At 31.2% G+C, this 12,879-nt stretch overlaps 1 long non-coding RNA gene across 4 annotated transcripts; it reads right to left on the bottom strand.

The window, feature by feature from the left end:
- Window positions 1-1,637: 1,637 nt before the first annotated feature.
- On the bottom strand, window positions 1,638-12,663 carry LOC126716605 (uncharacterized). Of its 4 annotated transcripts, XR_007652152.1 has the most exons (4): window positions 12,417-12,631; window positions 11,726-11,740; window positions 8,666-8,720; window positions 1,638-2,573 (listed from the first exon to the last, which is right to left on the bottom strand). It is a non-coding gene; the product is annotated as an uncharacterized LOC126716605 (long non-coding RNA). The 4 variants fall into 4 exon arrangements; XR_007652151.1 differs by lacking the exon at window positions 11,726-11,740; XR_007652153.1 differs by lacking the exons at window positions 11,726-11,740; window positions 12,417-12,631 and adding an exon at window positions 10,000-10,579.
- Between the last annotated feature and the right edge of the window lie 216 nt (window positions 12,664-12,879).

The following is a 12,879-nucleotide window of genomic DNA, read 5'->3' as shown; positions in this document are numbered from 1 at the left end:
ATCAGCTAATATCAGTCAGTTACATTCAAACTAACTAAATTCATACATGCAGTAAAGAAATAAACCTAGTATGTAAACATTATGAACTGAAAAATCAATGTGTAGATAAATAATATCAAGGAAAATACTTGTGAACTAAAGTATCTCTTAATTAGCACACAGACGCAATTCAAAGAACTCAAAATCCCATTTATACACTTCTCTGATTATGGGATTAAACTTAGGGCATGAATGAGGGGGGGAAAAAAGTAAAAAAAGACACTTGTTCTGAAAATGACCAACCTGGCATCAACATATGATTTAAGAAAAAATGATAATTGAAATCTTATAAGTTTGGTTCAAAGTTTTTCCGAAGGTTGTGGGTTTGAGAGAATTAGTTATTGGTCCTCAAGAAGCTTACATGATAGTAATGATTACATTGTCCTTTTTAGCTTTAATATGAATATCACGATCAACATACTCTTTTAAAAGCTCAAGTTCATCAACATTGAGAAACGACAGCTTGTCTAAGGGCATTGTTTGCATTGCTGTGACATAATAAACCACATTTTGGAACAATCAAAATCATCTAACTCAAAATGAACTTCAAAATTCTGGATTATTGATTTTTTACACTCAATTTATGACAAAGTTCAAGGGATAAACATAAGCACCAGCCCCTTTTAAACCCAAGCAATTTTTACATAATCACAATCATACTTCACTACACAAAATATTTCACACCTGAAAACCAAAGCCAAAAAAATCAATTTTGGAGTTGAAAATAAACTTCCAACCTAGGCTCCATGTGGCCACCAATGTTTATTATGTGTGAGACACTGAGTCTGAGAGATGATATTTACAATTTTTTAACAATGCCTGGCCTTTGCTCTACCAGTTGCACTATTTGGACTTAAACCACAATAGCCAAGTATCAAAATAATCTGGAAAAATACATCTAGGTAAATATCATTCATCCACCAATCTTAGAAAAAACTGACAGATATACACATGCCTAATAAGCTCCAGAAGAAACAGCTTGTCCTTTGTATCTGCACAAATAAATAACCAAATTTCTATTATATGAAGCAATAAATTCCATTTTGCAATCAACCATTGTGTACCTTGGTCTATCCTACGTAAAAATTAGAAAAAGACAACTATAATATAAGCAGCATGTTTCAACAAATAGTAATATATTATAAGAGCTTGTACCTTTGAGTAAAACATTTGAATTTTAACCTTTGAACTATTCATAGTTGTTCTGATTTTCACTAATCATAATCTTGTGTTAGTGATATGGCTCACTGCTTCATTAAATTTTTCTCAAAAAAAAAAAAAAAAAAAAATTCAACCAAATAAACCTAAATCATAACCAATTGAACCAAATACCCAAATGTAAAACATAATTAACACCTAAATTTCAAAAATAAAAAATAGAACATAACTCTATCTCTACCTTTCAACAGCAACCATCATATAAGGATTGAAGAAAAAAGAAAGAACGAAGAGAAGAAAAAAAAAACAAAATAGAATTCAGAGAATGAAATTGAAAGGCTTGATGTTTTAAAGTCACAAATTTTCGCGTTCTTTTTTGGAAAATGGCAAATTTTTAGGTGGGGTTTTTTCCTACATGTAGCAACATCCTTAATTGTAGCAACATCTGCTTTTATATATAGTATTAGGTATTTGATTTCAAATCACGTCAATAAGACATTTGAAATGTAAGACCATGTTAACAGTAAAACTGGCATTGTACACTATAAATAACCTATAAAAATTAGCAAGGGGGAGAATCTTTCCAAACTTAAAATTTAAAAGTTTAGGGGACTGGAGATAGAAAGCTCTAGTACGGATTTAGGAACTAATTTATGTGGAAAAATAGATCATGCCATACGGACACATTTAGGAATTCTATCAAACTTTGCCTGATTTGCCATTATCTAAAACAACCTTTCTAACAAAGAATGCCTAAAATCACTAAAATGAGTAGCACCACAAAATAGGCTATATATTTACTATCTTAGGCATTGCAAAGCTGATCAGTGCTTTCAATATAAAAAACTTAGCAGTCTCAGTTTTCAAAAGAAAAACAAATACTAATCCCAATGAATTTCATAAACGGTCAGTCAAAACCAAATCTAACTCAAATAACTAAATCTGAATCTAAACCAATCCAACCAAGAAATTCAAACCCAAATCATATTCAATCCCCAAATTTGAAAACGAAAAAGAAAAAAAAGACAATAACAAAAACAATAACTTCACCAATTATGGGGTAATGGGTATGCAACCTATCTCTCTATGCTTTCCAGACTATATCTCTGTGTATGAAGATTTAAACAATTCTTTGTTTCTTTCTCTTTAATTGTACATTAGGATTTCAATCTTAGGAATTCCTATCCTTCATAGGAAACATTACATTAGTAAATGTAAAATATCAATCAAATTAAATTTAAATTAAAATAGGATTCCAATCCTTAACATCTCAAACATCTAATAAATGTTAAAATATCAATTTCTAATAAATGAAATACATCTGCCTTCAAGTTCTCCATATCAATATCTGAGAGTTCTGCGAAGAAGAATCCAACCTGATAAAACATCAGATCCTAACTTCAGTGACCATTCCAATAAAGAGAAGAAAGAAATTAATAAAATTAAGGACAGAAAAAATCATTAGAATGATAAGAAATGAAGTGGAGCATCATCTTAGTTCATCAACCACCTAAAAGAACAATAGATACACCGAAGCCACTCCATATAACTACATTTTCGAAAGACATAAGAAAGACGTGGAGAATAACATCCTTTAACTGAAATAATTACTTTCTCAACCTCCGAATATTTGGAAAATGGGTTAATCTGCCAGGCTCACTATTTTGTAAAATAGAACCTAAGACAATCTTTTCTTTCATTGAGCTTTAGGTCCAGTTCAGGTTATGTCTAAGCAGAATTCCACCAAAGTACTTGAGTCATAGCATCAAATTTTGCAGAACAGAGACATTATCAGCTGCAATAAGTTTTGCTACCTGACATGGACCATTAATTATAGGGGACCCACATGATGTAAGGTCCACTTACATGGAAGATCCAGGTTCATGCAATCTCCATAGTAATTGTAGAAAAATATGCACTCTGCAGAGCTAATGTTAAACTGAACTGGCGAACAAAATTGACCTATTTTTTACTTCAAACATTTTGAGTACAGATTTAGTCCTGCCAATTTTAAAGCAACTATACCTTTTGTAGGCACAGTCACGGTTGCACATATATATGCATCTTTATGCAGGAATAATAGTAAGATATTCACGAACTCATACATAATATGGTCAAAGAAATATCAAAACTAATTTCAAACAACCATTAATCCATAGTGCTTCTTATTTACACAAAATCTTGTACAAAGAGACATTCATTTTCTGAAATCAGTACACATCCCATATTCACCTTAAGGTATTAGATTCACTTAACAACAACAACAAAGCCTGAGTCCTAAAACTTAAATAATGTAGCCATACATAATAGAAGCTTGACACTCGGTTTTTTTTTTTGTGTTGCAGTTATGATGTGTAGTTATATATGATTGTGTAGTATTAGTTCTTACTCTATTGCCATTCATAGTGATTATAGAGTTTTGCAACTCTGTGAATTGCTCGTTCTTGGTTTGGAGATTACTGACTATGTATATTAGGTCCATAAAGGTATTCTATCCAGGAAAGACACATTCAGAAGCTCTGAAGTATGATAACTCATTCATTTGATTTGTGGGATTTGGCTGAACCTCCAGTTATAAATTTACCCTTATTAACTGCCATCTGCAATTAGAGAGAAGTATAGGGGTAATGTTTGGTGGTTGATCTATTTGTATTAGCAAATGGGTATATCATTATAAGCACTAATTTCAAGACATGGACTGGAATATATCCATCATGTATAACAAAGTTAATTTTGGACTTTCCAAATGTTAAGCCCTGGATGGGAAAGCTACTTGTATCTACACAAAAAATCGTGTAGCTTCTTTTAACATCTAGCAAAAGTAATGAACACATATGCCTCTGCACATGTTGTATTAAACACACTACCTTATACTTCTAGTTATGTCCCTACATATTTTACCTGACTAATGTCAAGGACTCAAGATCACTGCCAATTACCTAGAGCCTTGGACAACTCTACCTGCACCAAAAAAATCAACTTGAGCCTTTACTTTCTTCATGACACTTAAGCATTTGTTCCTCAAATTTTATATGACACTAGTCGCAGACCCGCGCGTTGCGCGTAATAAATTTGTTTTTGATAGTGTTATTATTATATATTATTAATTATTAATATTTTTCTATGCATTACTACTTAAGCTGCATTATATATGTATGATCAATATATTGTAGGATTCATGGTGATTGGAGGTTTTGGTGATTAATTGTGTATTATTAGAGATTAGTATTTGGAATAGAATGTGGAAATTTTATTCGTTGGACATACTTAGCATAGCCTTTTTCATTTTATTTATAATTGAGAGTTAGACATTCTTGAATAAGCAATCCAAGTTTAAAACATGCAAATTAATAGGTAACCTATGAGCAACGGGTGGGTAAAATAGTAATTAAAACGGTGACAGGTATCCACATCATTGAACACCAAGAACTTTTTTTTTAATGAATGAACACAAACACTCGCGTGCAAATACACACAATCAAAAAGATCTAATATTTTATGTTTTGGGGTGCATTGATTTTGCTATCATCTATTTATAGTGTCTTCTTGGTTGTTAAGTAAGTTCATACAAGAAACATGAAGAGCATTTTTCTAAGACTATTTGAAGATTCCTGCCTTATGTAGTTCCATTATAAATGAAACTATCACAAGATAAGACCCAAACCAAATACTTAAACCAACCTCATTTTTTAGACCAACATCGTTTTTTTTTTTTTTTTTTTTTTTTTTTTTTAATCTCTCTTTGTTTTTGGTTTTAATCTCCCTTTATTTTTACTCTTTCACTTTGTGTTAAAAGCTTCCACTGCCTATTTTAGCACTGCCTCGAATTCTCACCTACATGCTCTATATGCCATCCTTTTCCTTTTGTTTTTTTTCGCCTTTCTACAGTTCGAAATTTATGAACCCAAGAAAGACAACTTGAGGACCCCTATCTTTTGCACTATTTTATCACCCTTAACTTTTATACTCTCCTAAGCTGCCCATTTCACTGATCAATGACATATATTCAATCTCATAGAGATTTAAGCTCTGATTTGTGTCTTTGAAACAATTCTAGAAGTAGCGGTATCTCTTCATTAAATGTTTTGTCTTAATTATAGAAAGCCATTTGATTACACCCACCTAAAAATCATTCCAAATAAGTGGTGGATAATATGAACAGCTTACACCACCAAAAATAATATGAGAACTATTTTAGTAAAACATTTCATTTTATTTACAACCGACATTTAATGATACCTAAAGAAATATCCAGCTTTTGAACTTGCAATTTAATAGATAATCTGTGATAAAATGGTAGAAAAACTGAACATCCTACACAACCCAAAGATAACATAAAAATTATTTTAGCACACCGTAAAATAATATAAAAATATGTTAGCATAACCTTTTCATTTTATTTATAATTGAGAGTTGGACATACTTGAAGAAACAACTTCAACTTTATTTACAATAGAATTTCCCAGCAAAGCAACTCATTCAATAATGTTCTATTTCTTTTGGATAATTCCTTTGGTTACATAAACTGTTTGGTTGACAATGGAATTTCCTAGCAAAGCAACTCATTAAACAATACACTGCAAAAAAGGAGAAGTAATATGCTTTAAGTATGTGCAACTGTATCAAGCCCAAATTTCTCATATATATGTTTTTTTATCCAAAATACTGCTACTTCTATCTCCATAGTGGTAATAGCTCTAAATCTATCTATGACACTTGTGAATCACCAATAAATAAATAAGAAAAAAAAAAGTAATGCAAGAATGAATAAAAATGATATAAGAATTTAAATCATTTAACATATTTTTAGTGGACTTCTAAATACATGTGACCAAATCTAATAGTGGAGAAGTTCTTGAGTAAATGCAGCTTATCTTATCAGAGTTTTCCATAGATGCCTTTATGATATGAGTACATAAAGAGTAATCATTCAATTATCACTGGCTTGGGCATGAACATTTTTACAAATGCCTCTGATTGAACAGCATGCAATAGTACTCTAAAAACTGTCAAAATCAAAATTTACATATTCCCTATTGAGATACTGCCAATAAAAAATTGCCTACAATTTAGGTCTTCCCTCCAATTTCATTAAAAAATTGCCATTAAAAATATGTCATTCTCACATGAAAAAGATCTATAAAATTAATTAAAAATATTTTTTCATTAGCTAATTACATACTTTCAACTTCAGATATTAAATGGGAAAGATGCATTGAAAATATGTGAAAGATGTATTGCTCAAAAAAGAACTAAAGACGTAATTTATAAAATGTTTGAACTAAAGAACTAGTTTGCTCTACTTTTCTATTTTTTTATTTATTTTTTTTATAACTAATTTGAACTAAAGAACTAATTTTTTGAAGTATGTAATTAACTAATTAACTAAAGGAGCAAAACATTTTACAATATGTCTTTCAAGTTAATTACATATTTAATGGGAAGTTGAAACTTGCAAGTAAGAACCACCTAGATTAATAGGATGCATAAAATGTTTACTATAATGTTTTGCTCTTCTTGAAAGACATATTTTAATAGGATGCATCAACTTCACAGACATATTTTAAGTTAATTACATATTTAATGGGAAGTTGAAACTTGCAACGACATATTTTATAGACCCACCCATATTTTTTACTATAATAACAGTTAGTAAATCAAACCTACCCATATTTCTAGGATGAATAAAAGATGGCATGTCATTATAATCCCATCTTGATACATCTTAGGTGGGGAGAGAGATTTAAGCCTTTTAAATCTTGATTAAAAAAATAATCTTAGCACAAAATAAAAACACTTGCACAATGACTTAAAATTGAAACCATGAATGTCAAACCATGTCTAAACCAAAGACCATAATAAACACAATTATGCAGAAAAATTACTGCAGAAAATTGAAACACCAAGAAAACAATTTGCTTTGATTCTAAAACCCAATCAACATGTTATACAATCATGATATTGAAGTAGGCTATGATACCAATTGTTGGAAAAGAGTGGAAGCAAAACCACAACACTATACTAAGAAATCAAAGTCACACTAAGTAGTTGGAATCACATAGAATTAAAAACCTAGCAATTTTCGAAAAACTCAAAATGAACAGACCCAAAAGAGGCAGAGCTCCAATTAAAAAACCCAGCAATCAAAAATTCAACACCCTAACAAAGAGGTGGTAAACAATCAGCCACACCATAGCAGCCTTACAAATCTCGATTAAAAAACACAATCTTAGCACAAAATAAAAACGCTTGCACAATGACTTAAAATCAAAACCATGAATATCAAACCATGTCTAAACCAAAGACCATGATAAACACAATTATGCAGAAAAATTACTGGAAAAAATTGAAACACCAGGAAAACAATTTGCTTTGATTCTAAAACCCAATCAACATATTATACAATCATGATATTGAAGTAGGCGCTAATACCAACTGTTGGAAAACAGTGTAAGCAAACACCACAGCACTACGCTAAGAAATCAAAGTCATACTAAGTCATTGGAATCACATTGAATTAAAAAAACCAAGCAATAAAAAAACTCAAAATGAACAAACCCAAAGAGGCAAAACTCCAATTAAAAAACCCAGCAATCAAAAATTCAACACCCTATGAAAGAGGCAGTAAACAATCATCCACACCACAACACAAAAAAGGCAATAAAAAGAGAAAAAAAAAAATCAAGCAAAAGAATGGACCACAAAAGAAACTGGGATTTAGAGATACCTCAACCGAATAATCCTGCCTCTGTCAGTATTTATATAGTAGTGTGAGGAGAGAAAGACAAGAAGGAAGGAAGATAGAGAGGCCACCGTTAGAAGGGAGAGAGGCTGGCGTGAATTAAATGTGAAACCGTAGAACAAAGTGGGGAAGGGGAAAGAACTAAAACGTGGGGAGAGGAAATTGAAGTCGTGCAAGAAAACAAAAAGTTGAAACCATGAAAACAGAGGGTTTTAAAAGGTATCAATTGAAAAGGCTTTGGGTTTGGGCTTTATGGTGTAATTAAATGTATAAGAAGTGGGTTTTATGGTGGAGATAGGGCTGTAAAATATTTTATATTTATCAGTATTTTAAAATTGATAAAAACTATTTTAAAGTTGTAAGAAAATATTAGAAAAGATGATAGAAATGACATGGCTGCTGATGTGGCTCAATGTAAGCGTAGCAATATTAAACGCTACGCTTTAGCTTTTAGTAATAATATAGATGAGCAAATTATGCGTTTGGCTTCAATCCTAGATCTGTGGGATCCATTTGTATTTACATAAATCTGGATATGGATTAACAAATTAATAGAAATTGTGTTTCTTTGTTTCAAAAAAAATTATTACTAATTTTTTTTATAAAGAATTTAAACACCATAATAAATTTATAAAATAAAAAACCCAAACGGTATTTTTTAAGAATTTAACTACACCATAAAAAATTTATAAATTTAAAAAACCCAAACGTAGGTGCTCTTATTACCTTGACAGGTCGACCATTTGGCTTGAGGCTGATCTTCTGTGTTGGTCCTATATTCCTGGAATCATTCCAAACTTTAAAAGACCACATAGAAACCCAAAATTCAAATTCATTTAATTTTGAAAATTTGCAGCAAAAATCTCTGAGATGCTACTTTCTATGGAAAAAAAAAAAGAGAATTCAACAAAACCTCGTGCTCTAAAAAAGCATCCCATGCCTAGTCCCTAAGATTCTCAAAAAAGCTAATAATCTTTTTTTCTTTTTTCTTTTTTTTAAAAAAAAGGAGATTGAGAAAGAGAAAGAGCATAACAATTTAGTTTTAGAGAAACAAAGAGAAAGAGAGAGATTTAGTGACCTGGTGAAATCGATGCCAAGCATGGAAAACCCAAATACCTGAATCAAAACCAAATCTAACCCAAATTCCTAATCCACCAAATACCCAAACATAAATCATACTTAATGCTCAATTTTCAATGGTTGGAGACCAACTGGTCTGAGATCTATATCTATGTCATTCCCTTTGTGCCTTACTACCATTTCTCTCTCTCTCATTACTTTTTCTATGGGTTTGTATTTATAAACTCTAAACTACATAAAGAGTATTTCATAAACTACATAGAGAGTACTTCAAGAAGAAAAACAATTGAAGTATAAGCATAAGATTTTAAGTTAAAACATAGATATATTGAAGATTGAAGATGCTAATTCGAATAGGAGAAGAAACAGTAAGATGATGTGGACCTTCCGTATATGTTGCAGAGAGGAGATGGGGGAAGAGCACAAATACAAACAGCATATGCCAAAGAGAGGAGATGGGTGCAGAGCATGAACCCATCTATTAAAACAGGTTTTAACTCTTCTTTTGGCTTAAAATTGTGCCACAATACACTACCATCTTTCATTTAAACAGCCAAGTTTGAGAAATTCATCTAATTCTTCTCAAATTTATGTGGGAAAATAACTGCTATAAAGTCCTCGATAAGTGGATTATCAAAAAAAATAAAAAAAGCCCTCTAGAAGTGCATAATTGCGGCAATAAAGATGAAGCAAACATCAAACACATTAATTCCAATGCTTTCAAGATTTCAAAACCTTGATTATCCAAAACCAATTATAAATTCCCTAAAACTAAACCAAAATCAAACACAAATTTAATTGAATCCAAATACTCCCAAAAGTTTTTAGTACACGGAGAAACTAAATCAAATCAAAACCTAATGTAACCCAAATATCTAAATAAAAATCAATCCAACCAAATTACTCAAAACTAATTCATATTTCATACCTAGATCTAAGGGAAAAAAAAAAAAAAAAAAAAAAAAAAAAAAAACCTTAACCTGTGGTGGCTCAAATTCACACTCCCTCTCACTTTGTCATCACACCACAAACCAACACTCACACCGAAATGAAAACAGCACAGCAGTGTCAAATTCCAATATATAAAATGAAAGGTTTTCATAGAAACATACACTGATACACAACTCTAGGAACTATATTAAATCTTTCGCTCTATGACTAATTATGTATCTTTCATAAGAAAAAGAAAGACGAGTAGAATTGATTTGTTTAATTTTTTGAATACTCATTTGATTTGTCTTCTTTTGTTCCCATACAGATAAATCTCCTGTTGTGGAGCTTTTAATGCTATAAACTAATGAAAGAGAATCGCAAGCAGCTTATGCAATTAGAACAAATCAAAAAACCCAATATGGTTGGTGACAATTATTTTTAAAAGAGAACATAACAGTTTGATAGGTTAGTTGAATACAGTATAAGAATTAATTGAATGCAAATATTTGTTTCTTTGAAGATAAATCTGGCTAAAATATGCAAATCAAAGCCAATTCAAACACAAATGCACTAATGGACAAAATCTAATACAAAGTATGAGATAGACAAAGAGAAAATCAGGCTGTCCTTAGCTATCAGTTTGTTCCAGCAACTTCTTCTTGTAAATTACCCTAGTTTTGTGCTTGGCAAATAACTAAGCAAACCTATATTTTAACAATATGATAGGGTCAGAAGGTTTTCCAAATTACAGGAGAGAAAGATGAAAGAGAGACTACAAAAGAAAGGTTTGATCCATCAAAAATTACCATAAATTATGTAAACTTGTGAAACTAAAGAGACATTGGAATTTCAAGAGCAGTCTCAAAGAAAAATGTTGCCAGGATCTTAGTTAAAAACTAAGCATTCCTTCTAAACCAAGCTTGCTAAAGCCATCTATTAGAACCTTTGTCACAATACAGGAGAGAAAGAGGAAAGAGAGACAACAGAAGAAGCTAAAGAAAAAATTGTAAATGGTATGGATATTGTAAATATGTGAAAGTGTTTCCATATAAAAGGTAGTTCAACAATTTAGCAAAATATGAATCTACGAATTCAAGTGTAAACCATACAACCATATTTCGGAAATAATCCCTTAATATTCAATAACACAGTATTCTTGGTTATTTATTTGTTTATTTCTATTTAAAAAACACAGCAAATAATCCAGGAAACCATAATTTCACTATAAAAAAATTACAAATTATCCTTACACTTTAAACTGTGAAATTTAAAAGCAGCAAAGGTGAAAGATGACTATTAAAATCAGGAATTAAAATCCCTAATGTTAACCCAAACCAAAATACAGAGACCGTAAACTGTCAGATTTAAAAGTAGCAAAAGTGAAAGTTAACCATTTAAATCAAGAGCGAAAATCCCTAATTAAAAAACATAGCAAATAATCCAGGAAACCATAATTTCACTTAGAAAAAATTATAAATTATCCTACACTGTAAAGTGTTAAATTTAAAAGCAGCAAAGGTGAAAATCCCTAACATTACCCAAGAGCAAAAATCCCTAATGTTACCCAAACCAAAATACATAGATGATAATTTGAGACAAAGCATCCAAAGAAAGAGAATAAATCCATCTATCCTTAAATAGGTATCAAAGGAAAACCCTAGACAATTCAGTAGGAGGGGAAAATTTTAAATATAGAAATTCAAATAGGAAAAGCACCGGTGAGAAGTTACAGGAATTGAAAATAGTGGTTGAAGTGGGAAAGAGTGTGCTTACCTTCCAGATATACTACTACAGAGAAACAATCAGAGTAGCAAGGATGGGGCAAAGTACGTATAGAGCATATGGCAATTAGAAGGGAAGCAATAGGGTAGAGAATGAACAATGACAAATAGTTATTCTAGAAGAATTAATATTAAACAAATATGCAAATTTCAAGCACAGAGAAATTGATTTTGAAACGTAAAAGGAACAGAGCAGTAGATATAAATGGAAGGAACCAAATTGATTGAAATAAAGAGAGCATGCGTAATTAATTGGGAAAAAAAATGAACTCAACTGACTCATACCTATTCTTGGAATTCATCATCTTATTCTTTATAGGACCTAAATTAAGGAAAAAGGTCCAATTTACTTTTTTATTCCCACTTGACTTGTAAAGCTTACATCTTTGTCTAGAAAGTATCTAAAAGAAACTACATTTTAACCCAGAAACCGTAGATAAATAAACATGAACAAATTTAACCCAAATAATCAAAACAGAACCACTTATAACTCAAATACCATAATGAGAACCAAATATAACCTAAAGACCCAACCAAACAAATATCAAAGCCTGATCAAAATGTCAAATTGAAAGGTGAAGAGAAAAACTTAATTTGAATACCAAAATCGAAACCAATCCAAAAAAAATATCAAACCCTAATCATAATTAATAAACAAACTTAAATCGAAGATAAAAACTCACCGGTATATGACGACGGTGGGATGCTGAAGGAGTGAGAGAGCAGCGATGGGCTAAGGTTTAGGGGTTTTGAGAATTGAGAGAGGCAGAGAAAACAGCTTCAACACGGAGGAAGAGGCAAAGAAGAAGAAACGGTTTATCGGGAGTGGGTACTTTTGGGTTTTATGTGTAAATCGAGCTTTCAAACGTTGTAATGATCTTTCCCTATGTGCTCGTTGCCTCCCTCTCTTTCATCACCTCTTTATTTTTGTTTTCGTGTACCCTTTAATTTTAAACGGTTATTATTATTATTATTATTATTTTGGTTATTTATAAGAGAGGCTCTTAAACAGTGTGGAGCAATACCAAACAACACAATGTATCGCTTTTTAACTTAAACATGGCAGAATTTTAGATAGGCAGTTATCCTATTTGTCAGTACCTCCTTAATTGAAGGAATCCACTTTCTCTCAGCTTCTGCTATTAT

Source organism: Quercus robur, chromosome 3 (assembly GCF_932294415.1).
Source record: "Quercus robur chromosome 3, dhQueRobu3.1, whole genome shotgun sequence".
NCBI lineage: Eukaryota > Viridiplantae > Streptophyta > Magnoliopsida > Fagales > Fagaceae > Quercus > Quercus robur.
The sequence above is the reverse complement of the archived record's forward strand: the minus strand, read 5'-3'. Positions and strand labels throughout refer to the sequence as shown.